The sequence below is a fragment of the Ursus maritimus genome, unplaced genomic scaffold (genome assembly GCF_017311325.1).
Source record: "Ursus maritimus isolate PB19 unplaced genomic scaffold, ASM1731132v1 scaffold_11, whole genome shotgun sequence".
Lineage (NCBI taxonomy): Eukaryota > Metazoa > Chordata > Mammalia > Carnivora > Ursidae > Ursus > Ursus maritimus.
Window position 1 is genome coordinate 25,188,643 of NW_024423453.1, and position 11,621 is coordinate 25,200,263.

General features: G+C 35.4%; 1 pseudogene; it reads right to left on the bottom strand.

Annotated features, from left to right (window-relative positions):
* Positions 1–306: 306 nt before the first annotated feature.
* On the bottom strand, positions 307–1,896 carry LOC103671155 (annotated as a pseudogene).
* Between the last annotated feature and the right edge of the window lie 9,725 nt (positions 1,897–11,621).

Consider the following 11,621-nt stretch of genomic DNA (forward strand, 5'->3'; position numbering starts at 1 on the left):
AGTTAGATGCACACACGTGCTCACACACACACACACACATACACACACATGGAACTACTTTGAAGTATATAGTTAGAATTCCAGAGCTTCAGGGTTGACCAGTTGTGGGAGAAGTAACTCGATGACTAGAATATTATCAATATTCTTTTAAACACTTATCATGTATTAAGCATTATAATATATGCTTTATGTGTATTGTTTTATTTAACATAACAATAATATATGATAACTTCTAATCTTCTTATTCTCACAGATAAGGAAATTGATAAAATTTACTTCAGAGTTATTGGGAAAAAGAATTCATTCTTAGGCTTCTTTGTGTTATATTCATTAGTTGCCAATGACTGGTCCTCAGACCTACAGCACTGACAACACCAGAAAACTTTCAGAGAAGCAAATTCTTTTTTCACCTTATTAAAACATTGAGCTTATTTCACATGTATATTTTTATGTCCCCACCATTTCCATTTGTTGGACCACCACTACTACTATGTCCTATCATAACATTCCATATATACTTAAAACCAAGCAAAGGGTGGAATTCTATCTTTAAAAACGAAACAGGCAATTTGGTAAACACATTCTTGGCAATGGAACCTGGACAACATTTATCAGACACAGTACAGAAGTTCTCACTCTGTATTATAGAAAGGACAGCCAGATATCAACTGTTACAGAAATGAAATAAGATGGAAAATTTTAGCAACTTGTTTAAACTATTTCTTAAAACACTTGCTCCATTGCCAGAGATCTTGAATAGCCTCTCGGTCAATCATCTGGAAGTAATTCTTCACATAACTGATGAGCTTGGCTTCCACTTTGGGAAGAAAGGCAGATTTTTCTATGCTTGTTTGCATTTTTGCTTTAATGTCCTCTACAGGACTAGGTCCTTTCATTGTTTTGGTTATTTTTTCCTGCTTTTTTTTTTTTTTTTTTTTAAGATTCTTGACCTTTTGATCTTGGTGTTGATGAGTCTTCCACTCTGGTTTGTTTTTTGTGCACTTTTGGCTGGAGAATCTCATACAGGTTTCTTTACTGGAGCCTTTTCTTCAGCTTCCTCATCATCCAAATCATCATCGTCATCTTCATCATCATCTTCATCGGCAGCAAGTTTTACTTTTTCTGTGGAAACTTGTTACCACTTCCAGGAGCAGAGTGCTTTTCCAGATATACTAAAGGGTTTCACATCCCCTTCCTCTGTATCCTCTGACTCTATGTTTTCCTCCATATTTACTAACTGCTGTCCACAAATATGTACAGACCATGAACCACATTTCAATGTAAGACCACAGATGGTGTTATTTCAAAGCCCCCAAGGGAAGCTGTTGGCTGTACTGACATTCCCAAAGTTGCCAGTGTGACTTTAATTGGACTGCCTTTGTAATTCATTTCCTCTGCTTCAACAATGTGCAATTCATCCTTTGCACCTGCCCTAAACTGACCTTTCTTAAAGATAACTGATGCTCATTTTCCTTGATATCCACCTTAAAGTGATAATCTCTCTCAGCCTTTAGTTCACAACTGAAAAGATAGTTCTGAGACCTCAGGGGGCTCAGGTCCATGTCCATCCAATCTTCCATGGGGTGGTGGCACAACTTGGGTGGGAAAAAAGGCAAACAGAAATAAACTACTACTGTTCTCCAGAACAGCTGTGTAGGACAGCATCACACCAGGGCTCAAGAAGCAAATTTTTGAACCCCAACCAAAAATCTACTAAATAAGAAACTTGGAGGCAAGTCCAGCAACCTGTTTTTGAAAGTCCTCTGGTAATTCTAATGCATGCTAATGTTTGAGTGTAGGCACCATAACTCATTCTCTTAAACATAGTACTACACTTAAAACAGATATTTGTGCTGGATATCTGTGCCTGAAATAATTAAAATTATTAGAGTACTATCATAGTCAGTTTGGGCTGCTGTTAAAACATTTATTTCCCATTGTTCTGGAGGTCGGTAAGTCCAAGATCAAGGTGCTGGCCAATTCAATGCTTTGGTGAGGGCCCTTTCTCCTGTTTGCAGATGGTAACCATCTTAGTGTGTGTTAACATGACCTCTTTTTTGTACATGATGCCATATTTATAAATAAAGAAATAAACCAGATTTTCACTGTAGTTGAATGAACAATGTTTTTAGTTGTATTTAAAATTTCTCCACTTTTCTGGTAATGGAAATAATATATGGTTGTTTAAAAACTGTATACATTTTTCTCATGGTACTATTTATTTAGTAAAGATGAAAGTCAAATGCTGCCATTGTTTTAAAAAAATGTAGTTGAACATTGTATTGGAAAACTGTAGATAGAAATGTTTGAACTCTGAAAACCTTCAAAAGCGTGGAATGATTTTCAATAGAAAAGTTCAAAATTATAGGAAAATTAATGTAGATAAAACATATCCTCAAAGGATTATGTGCTTGATTGGTATATTAGTTTCTTAGGACTACCACAATAATTACCATTGTTTGATGGTTTAAAGCAACAGAAATTTATTCCTTTTTAATTCTGGAAGCCATAAGTACAAAATGAGGTGTCAGCAGCCACACTCCCTCCAAAGGATCTAGGGGAGAATTCTTCCTTGTCTTCTCTAGTTTTTGGTAGCTCTTAGAATTCCTTAGCTTTACAAATCTGTGCCCCTACCATCCCATGGCCTTCTTTTCTATGTGTGTCTGGGTGCCTTTTCTCTTTTCATTAAAGGATACCAATCACTGGATTTAGGGTCCATCTTAAATCCAGGATGATTTCATCCTAAAATCCTTTAAAAATTACATCTTCAAAGATGCTATTTCTAAATAAAGTCACATTCAGAAATACTAGGTGGACATGAATTATTGCAGAACACTAATCTAATACAGCAGGCAAAAAACTAAAAAATTAGATTTTAAAAGTTAAACTTGTTAACTATATGCTTTTTTATAAGAAATTGTTCAAAGAATTATAAAGTAGCATTGTTCATAGTACTTTGATTTATTTCATGTAAATCATTGAAATTCTAGCCTTTATAAACACTATTCTTCTGAAAAGCAAGCATCATTCTGAATTTAAGCTGTTTTGATCCAATGTTATTGCAGCTCATTTATATAATCAGCAACATGGTTGGCCACAAAATATAGTTTAAATTTTATGGAATATTTTTGTTTTATTTGAGGTTATAGGCATTGTTAAGCAAGTTTCAGGAGGAAAAAACCTATTGCATTACTTTATATTCTCAAGATTTTCATGGGTGCCTGGGTGGCTCAATTGGTTAAGTGACTGCCTTTGGCTCAGGTCATGATTCTGGGGTCCTGGGATCAAGTCCCACATCTGGCTCCCCCTGCTCTGTGGGGAGCCTGCTTCTCCCTCTCCCTCTGCCTGCCACCCCCCCTGCTTGTGTTCACTCTCTCTCTCTCTGTCAAATAAATAAATAAAATCTTAAAAAAAGAACTTCATAAGGATATTTATAAATTTTGAAACTCCTTTTTTCCCCACCCATAATAACATAAAGACTGTCTATTGTAAACTATTTGTGTGGGCAATGCTATAACTTATAATTATTGACTAAGGAATTCACTTTATATCCACAATGAAAATTTAAACAGCACACGTAGGTCTAACAACTTCAGATAGGCTTATTTATTTGGCAATAAGCCACAGATACTGTGAATAAGTTGTGTATAACTCACACTGATGATAGGATTCATGTAATGTGTTTTGAGACACACTCAGCCATTATGCAAATTTTAGGAGATATAACTCTAAACAAAGGAAGGCACCAAAGAATTAACATGGCATACAGAAGTCACAAAATTAAATATCCCCAGAAGAAATGCAGGGTTCCTTAAAATGTGTAGAGCAGGTGTAGAAAAAAAAGACAATAATGAAGACTGGAAAATTGGCAATTCTATACTCTATCTAATAACATTGAAATGCAGAATATTTAAAATAAATTTGGGACTATACATCTTTCCACTGCCTTCAACCTGAGACACCAGATTGTCTACAAATAAAAATAGGTTAGTAACACCAGCAATCCCAATACAGAATGATAAATGTTATATTAGGCACATCTACAGGAACAAATTCAGGAGGCAGATAAGACTTTTCTGTAACAGTGGCATCTAAGTTGAGGGTTAAAAGGAGCAGTTGGGTCTTCACAGAGTGAGAAGGCAGAAGAACATTCCATTCAAAGTGAACAGTGCGTTAAATTTCCTGAAGGCAAGTTCAGTTTATTGTATCACTGGGTTTGGGAAGAATAAGGCTAAAAACTGAAGCTGGGAAGGTAAATAGGGCCCACATGAAAAGTCTAGTAAGCCATATAGGGTTTCACTCTGGAAACATTGGGGAGCCAATAATACAGTTTACCAGAGATGTGACATGATCAGATTTGTACTTTAAAAATAATATTTTGGCTACAGTGTGGAAAATGGATTTGATTTGTAAACACGACTGGAGGCAGAGACTCTAGTTGGAGGCTATTAGAGTAATTCAAGCCAGAGATGCTGGTGGCATGGACTGAAGTACATCAGTGGAAATGGAAATGAAATAGACTGATGTGAATCATATTTAGAAGCAGACCTGACACAATCTGGTGATGGATTATATGTGGGAGACAGGAAAAAACGAGAAAGCAGAAGTCTGATGATACAGAGTTTCCTGGCTTGAATAGATGGGTAGATAGCAGCGTCACTTTCCCTTAAGGAGTAAGCAGAGTTGAACATGCTAATCAAGATTACCATTTATCTCTTATTTTCCCCCATTCAGTTTCTGTCACAGCATAATTCTCCAGCTCTAAATTCAGCTTGAGGACATAATGTGAAAGTTGTGACTCTACATAATACGTTGCCAAAGTCAAAGTAGCACATTTTTTTCGTTTTATTTTTCTGAAATCAAGATATCTTGTAATTGGTGCCAAAATAAATTTGCCAGGCACATGGCAGAGGATTACTGTGAGGGAACTACTAGAGGGTGTATTCTGGCAAAGTTACACCTGTGTGGGTTTGCAGTTCCTTTTCTTTAATGAAAGTGGTTAATAAGGATGCATACATAAACTGAAAGTCATCTTGGAATCACCAAGAGTGCCCTCCATGAGAAGAGGAAGTGAGGGAAGTTCCATTCAAGTTCCTTCATGATGGCTACCACAGCAGGCCAAGTTTGGATCCACACAAATCACTGAGTGGTGCCCCCTGCAGAGGATGAGTCCCTGGAGAAGGGAAGGTATTAAACGCTTCTTATTTTAAGATTTGAAATAGATAAACAGCTTGACCTGTCTGGGGAATGGGGAAGATTTGTGGGAGAGCATTTATGGGTCTCTCAGGTAGAAGTTGCTGGAACAAATCCTATTGCTAGCAGCCAGAAAGGATAAATATATGTGAATCTGAAGGCAGAATATAATGACTACAATATCAAAGACATATGTCAGACCTCAGCACCGAGAGAATGACTGTGGTCTTTGAAGAACGATGCGGCCTGACTAGGATGAAACCAGCAAGAAATCTTTAAATCAGAGAAACCAGATTACCAAAGTTTGGTACATGCGTCATGTGGCATTATGAAACAATAGCAGAAGTCAACTAGGCTGACTCTAGTATTCATTCAGTGTGTGAGAGTTAAATTGTGCCGTTTGAATGGCACGGGAATCCTAGGTTGTTGGAAAATGTACACAAAGATCCAAGCAAGCTGTACAGGACTTCTTCCTAATAAATTATTAAACGGCCATAATGAAAAATTCTTGTGTGTACACTTCAAATTTAAGTAGTTTATTTGTGTGTAATAAACTGTGGCATTCACACAGTCTGTACCAGAACGAAGTTAGCAGTACAAGAATGGATCTCTCCCACTGATTGTCATTGTACTTGACTTGCATAGGTAACACAATAAAATTGAAGTTTAATTTAAATGTTCAACCTTAATTCTTGATAACAAAACATTAAAATACCTTCTAAAAGAACATATTTTAATAATCTTAAAATGAAAATCTGAATCTAATTATAATTTATTAAAAGTCACATGCCAGACAATGCATTATAAACAAAGAAATTGCCAAATATCTTGGAAAATTTGGAGTTTTCTCCCCTCATAGAACGACTGTCATTACTACTTCTTTAATTGTTAACCACTATTACTCTGGTTCATATATTTAAGGTAAAAATGTCTTAATATATACAAAAGATGCTTACCACTTAATGATTAACAGACAATGAAACTAGGAAAATACACTCTGAGTTTAAACAAATATTAATTAGGGGTGCCTGGGTGGCTCAGTTGGTTAAGCGTCTACCTTTGGCTCAGGTCATGATCTCAGGGTCCTAGGATTGAGCCCTATGTTGGGCTCCCTGCTCAGCAAGGGAGTTTACTTCTCCCTCTCCCTTTGCCCCTACCCCCCACTTACACGCACTCTCTCTCTTGTTCACTCTCTCTCTGTCAAATAAATAATTACAATCTTTGAAAAATATTAATTAAAGACAAAATAATATATGGGTAGTTATTTTGTGAATGATTGGTTACTTAAGAGTATAAAATCAGCAAGCATGGATTATAAAATATACTGCGGCCATGTTGATGCAGTCAAAGGATTGAGAAGACTAGAACCCAACTGGAAAAAAAGCTCAAATGCAAACATTTATTGTGATATGAATAAATGCAAGATTTTCCCCAGTTATAAAGTTTTTGTATGTATATATTCTATGTAATGTTAGCATTTCTCCTACTAAACTGTTATTAAAGTGATACTATGTCTACAAAAATAAATGCCATCCTAAAATGAAATTCTGGTCATATCTGTGTTTCATTTAAGAAACAACTACCTGAGGTTTCTTTTAGGCTAAAGTGGGTTTTATTTTTATTTATCACAGCAGAAACAGAATGTATTCTGTATTCAGGATTCTCCAGAGAAACAATATGAACAAGAAATTATATACATAAAGTTTTATTATAAAGTATTACCTCACATAATCATAGGGGCTAGAAAGTTCCACCATCTCCTGCCTACAAACTAAAGACTCAGGAAAGCTGTGGTGTAGTTCAAAGAACTGGGAGCCTAACAGCCAATCGTGTAGATTACTGTCTGGGTCCAAAGGCCTGACAACCAGGATAGCATAAGTTGTATATGTAAGTGTAATTCCCAGTTTGAGGGCAGAAGATTGATGGTTCAGCTCAAACATTCAGGCAGAGAATGAATTCAATCTTTCTCTACCATTTTGTTTTATTTAGACCCTCAGTGGATTGGATGATGTGAACACTGGGAAGAGCCATTTGCGTACTCAATTGGCCAATTCAAATGCTAATATTTTCCAGAAACATCCCTGCAGACACAATGAAATAATGTTTAACCAAACATCTGGGCATCTTGTTCCCCCCTCAATTTGACACATAAAATTAACCACCACCCTGAAACTCCAAAGGAGTTTCTTCTATCAAAAGCTCACAATACCCTGTACCTCTTAAGCAATCAGGTGTGCCTATAGATGCAAAAAGATACCAAAGTTCTGGATTAAGCTATAAACTTTACAAGGTATGCAACAAAATAGAATTATAGTATCTCAAAGCCTTACCCTGCTCAAATACTTTTAATTTTCTTTAAACAATTACACTGTTTTCAGTTTGCAAAAACCCAAATGGAGAAGGATAGTACCCACGCTAAGAATGCAGAGAACCCACCCTTTCACTTCACTCAAGCTTCCTATTCAAATGGTATATATCAAAGAAACTTTTCTTGACTTTCCAATTAAACACACACACACACATGCATGCACACACATACACACACACACACATGCAGGCCCTCCCACCCTCAGCCACACCCTCACATATTATCTTACTTTATAAGAATTATTACTATTCAAGATTATTTTAAAGCCTATGTATTAACTTATTTATGTTTTGTCCATTTATTAAGTTGTTGACAGAATGAGGGAACAGCAGTGACTTATCAACACAGTATCTAATATGTGTAGAACAGCACCAGGGGTACATTAAGTACTCAATGCAAATTCTGTTGCCTATGTGATTCATCAGCACGTCCTGTCAAAATGTCCTTGAAAATAACTACTGATTATAGTCCTTAAAGGAAGAGTTATCAAAAAGAAATATGGTCCTAGAAAAATACTTACTTATTTAGACAAGCAAATATTAGAAAGTATTGACCAATCTTGAAAAAAATTGGCAATAGCCATATGAATTTTACTAATGGTAATATTAAGCTCTGTTGTTGTCTCGTTTATTTTTGAGAGGGCATTTTCATATTTAGCTTTTCCATTTTAGTTCTAGATTTCAAGTTGCTTCTTTCCCCATTGTTGCTCTCAATTATTTGTTGGTCTTCATATCATTTCATTTTTTTTTAAGATTTACTTATTTTAGAGAGAGAGCAGGGGAGAGGGGCAAAGGGAGAGAGAGAGAATCTTAAGCAGACTCCCTGCTGAGTGTAGAGCCCAACACAGAGCTGGACCCCAGAACCCTCAGATCATGACCTGAGCTGAAATCAAGAGTAAGATGCTTAACTGACTGAGCCCCTATATCATTTCTTAGCAGGAAACTAAAATTTTCCCTGATGCTTAAAAATGTCACTGGCTAATTTAGAGAATGGGCCTCGAAAGAAAGCTATCATTTTCCTTTATAAGTATTTCCCTAGGTTTAAAGACTTTTTCTTTAGCTTCGGCTTCTTGGAGAGATTCTCTTTCCTTAACTTTGAAAGTGCAACATTCATATGCAAATTAATGATATGATTATGTACTTAGAGAAAAACAACTCCTGCAAATACAGAATAAAATATGAGAATAATGGGAAGAAGGAGACAGGGCTAAAATAACATCTGATTTTATAAATTAGCCTGAGCTAGAAAAACTCCAATAAATGGTTTGTTGAAGATGGAGACCTGAATATGGAGGAGATACTGAATAAATTATTGCATAATTGGATTTAACTGGGGGGAAAAGAAAGGTTTGTAAATTTTGTCAATGTAGCAGAAGATTAAAAATATCTCTTTTTTTGACTTATGCCACATGAATTCATGATAAATATAAAACTAAATATGGGTGATATTGTGTTAGGTGCAGTGGAGGATTTTAAAAAGTGCTAAGATATGTATCCTGCTTTCAATAATCATAGATGCATGGATGAGATCAAGAGTGGTGTGTAAAAGGAGAAAACTCAAATGTCATGGGGGGTTCAGAGACCAGAGATTACTTCTAACTGCAAAGATTAGGAGAGGTTTTATCAAGTAAACTACATTTGTTCTTGTCCAGAAAAGATAAATATGACTCAGACATTTGGCTGTGGGCTGTGTGTATCCTGGATAGTGGGAACAATATGAATAAGATACATAACTTGGTGTATATACGTACACTGACGAAAATTCTACTTGCTAAAATTTGAGAATTGGGAAAGAGAATAGTGAGGTGATACTAGAAATTCTGTATGCAATTAGATCATATAAACCTTGAGTGGGAGTAGAATTTTGATTGGTGATGGAAAGGCAGGGAATATTTTTCCACGAAGGTGTTGGATGATCATTGCTGTATTTTAGGAATATACGTCCAGTATCAGTAGATATGGAACATAAGAACAGCAAGCTAGTTAAGAAATTATTTTCGAATTCCATAGAAAAGATAGTAGAATCTTCTGAAGCAGAAACTTAAAAATAAGCTTGGAACTAAAGTATAGATGTCAGAGATTCTTAATGGAGGAAGATGAAGCTTGACAAAGAAGAAAAAAATAAAGGGAATTGTAAGTGATTGAGAGCTATGATAACGCTTAAAACTTTTCATAAAATGGCTACATATCCACAGCTTACATCACTACATACACATATTGTCCATTAGCTGGGATTTGTCTGATTTTTTTTTTCATGATTAGAATGGAATTATGTTTTTTTTAGGAGAAAGCCCACAGAAGAAACATGTTATTTTTATCACATCATATCAAGGGCACTGTTATGGATTGAGTGGTGTCCCCCCAAAAAAAGATAAACTAAAATCCTAACTCTCAGTACCACAAGAATGAAAGCACCTCAAGGTCATGAAAAATAAGAAAAGTCTGAGATACTGTCACAGCAAAGAGGAGCCTAAGGAGATCTGTAACTCAGTGTAATGTGGTGTCCTACACATAATCCGGGAACACAAAAGAACAGTAGATAAAACTAAGGAAATCTAAATAAAATAAGGACTTAAGTTAATATGATATATTAACATTAGCTTATTAATAGTAACAAATTATCATAATTTATATAAGATGTTAATAATATTAGAAACTGTGGGACATATGAGAATTCTATGTACTATGGAATTTTTTCTGTAAATCTAAAGCTGTTTTAACAGAAAACATTTATTTAAAATACACTTATTATTACAATTCAAAAAGGAGGTAGCAAATGTAAAATGCTTTGTACAGTGCATTACATATAACAGATGTTATATAATAGCTATTATTTATGTAAGTTGCATTATATTTGCAAATATTAATGTAAAAATTGAATAATGATTATTAACAACAAATGAAATAAATCCACATTTGCAATGCCAGCCTCCTTGTCCCTGTTTTTAATATAACATGCTAAATGTATATCTCCTGCTGGGATCTGCAATGAGTGAACATGGTTTAGCAAATTTATAATTTGTGCGAGTCTTTAGATTGCTATTGTCAAAGTTAATAGTTTAAGTAAAAGCTCTGTCTTCAATATAATGAAAATGATTTGAAATTATATAAATCCATTAAATTTACTAATGCTTTAAATGTCTGGATAAAGAGACAAACCCAATTTCCATATGCTGACAGATGGTTTGGATCAAGAAACTCAACGTAATTATAGATCCTGGCATTCCTTTGGGATATTCATGGGTCTGTATGATCATGGTAGCATGAATCATGTAATTTAATGGAGATTCTTGAATTTTCATGAAGAATGCTCTGCTTAAGTGATAAAGACTCCAAGCCTTTATTTTGGAAATACAGAGGATGATCTTGCGGTTTTAGGACTCTGATAAAATAAGAATTGAAGGTCCAGGGCAGGCCACTCATTGTAGTGGCCTACAGAATCTTACAACATCTGTCAGTCTGTCTTCAGAGAGTCCCTCCTCTCCCTCACTGAGTCCGTTCCAAAATCACAAAGCTTCTGTTTAATCCTCAAGCACTCCAAATCATCTCCTGCCTCAACTCAGGGCTTTTGTACTCTCTTTGAAATATTCTTTCTCAGCACTGGCTCTGTTCCCTCTTCCCTCTGCCTGGGTTGCTGTCAGCGAAGACTCCCTTTCCACTCTCTTTAAAATTGTGGTGCTACTCCCACCCTCATCCTCTTCCCCTTCCCTTTCGGTTCTCCCTGGCAGTCATCTCCATTTGATGTCTTATAGTTTTCTAATTCTAATTTCTAGATTGTCTCCTTTCACTAGATTGAAAGCAGTAACTTTGGCCTGTTTTGTTTTCTCCTCCAATCTGGTGCACAAAACAGTGCCTGGCACATACAAAATATGTAGCACATATATGCAGAATAAAAGAACAACAACACAAAATTAATGCACTCATTATTTAATAAAGTTCTGTAATAATATTCTTTAGTCTAATTTTCAAACATAATTCACTATTTAAGTTTTATATGGGATATATAAGTAGACTCAAAGTTCATGTAATATCATAGAAATTTCAAATATTCATGGAGTCAT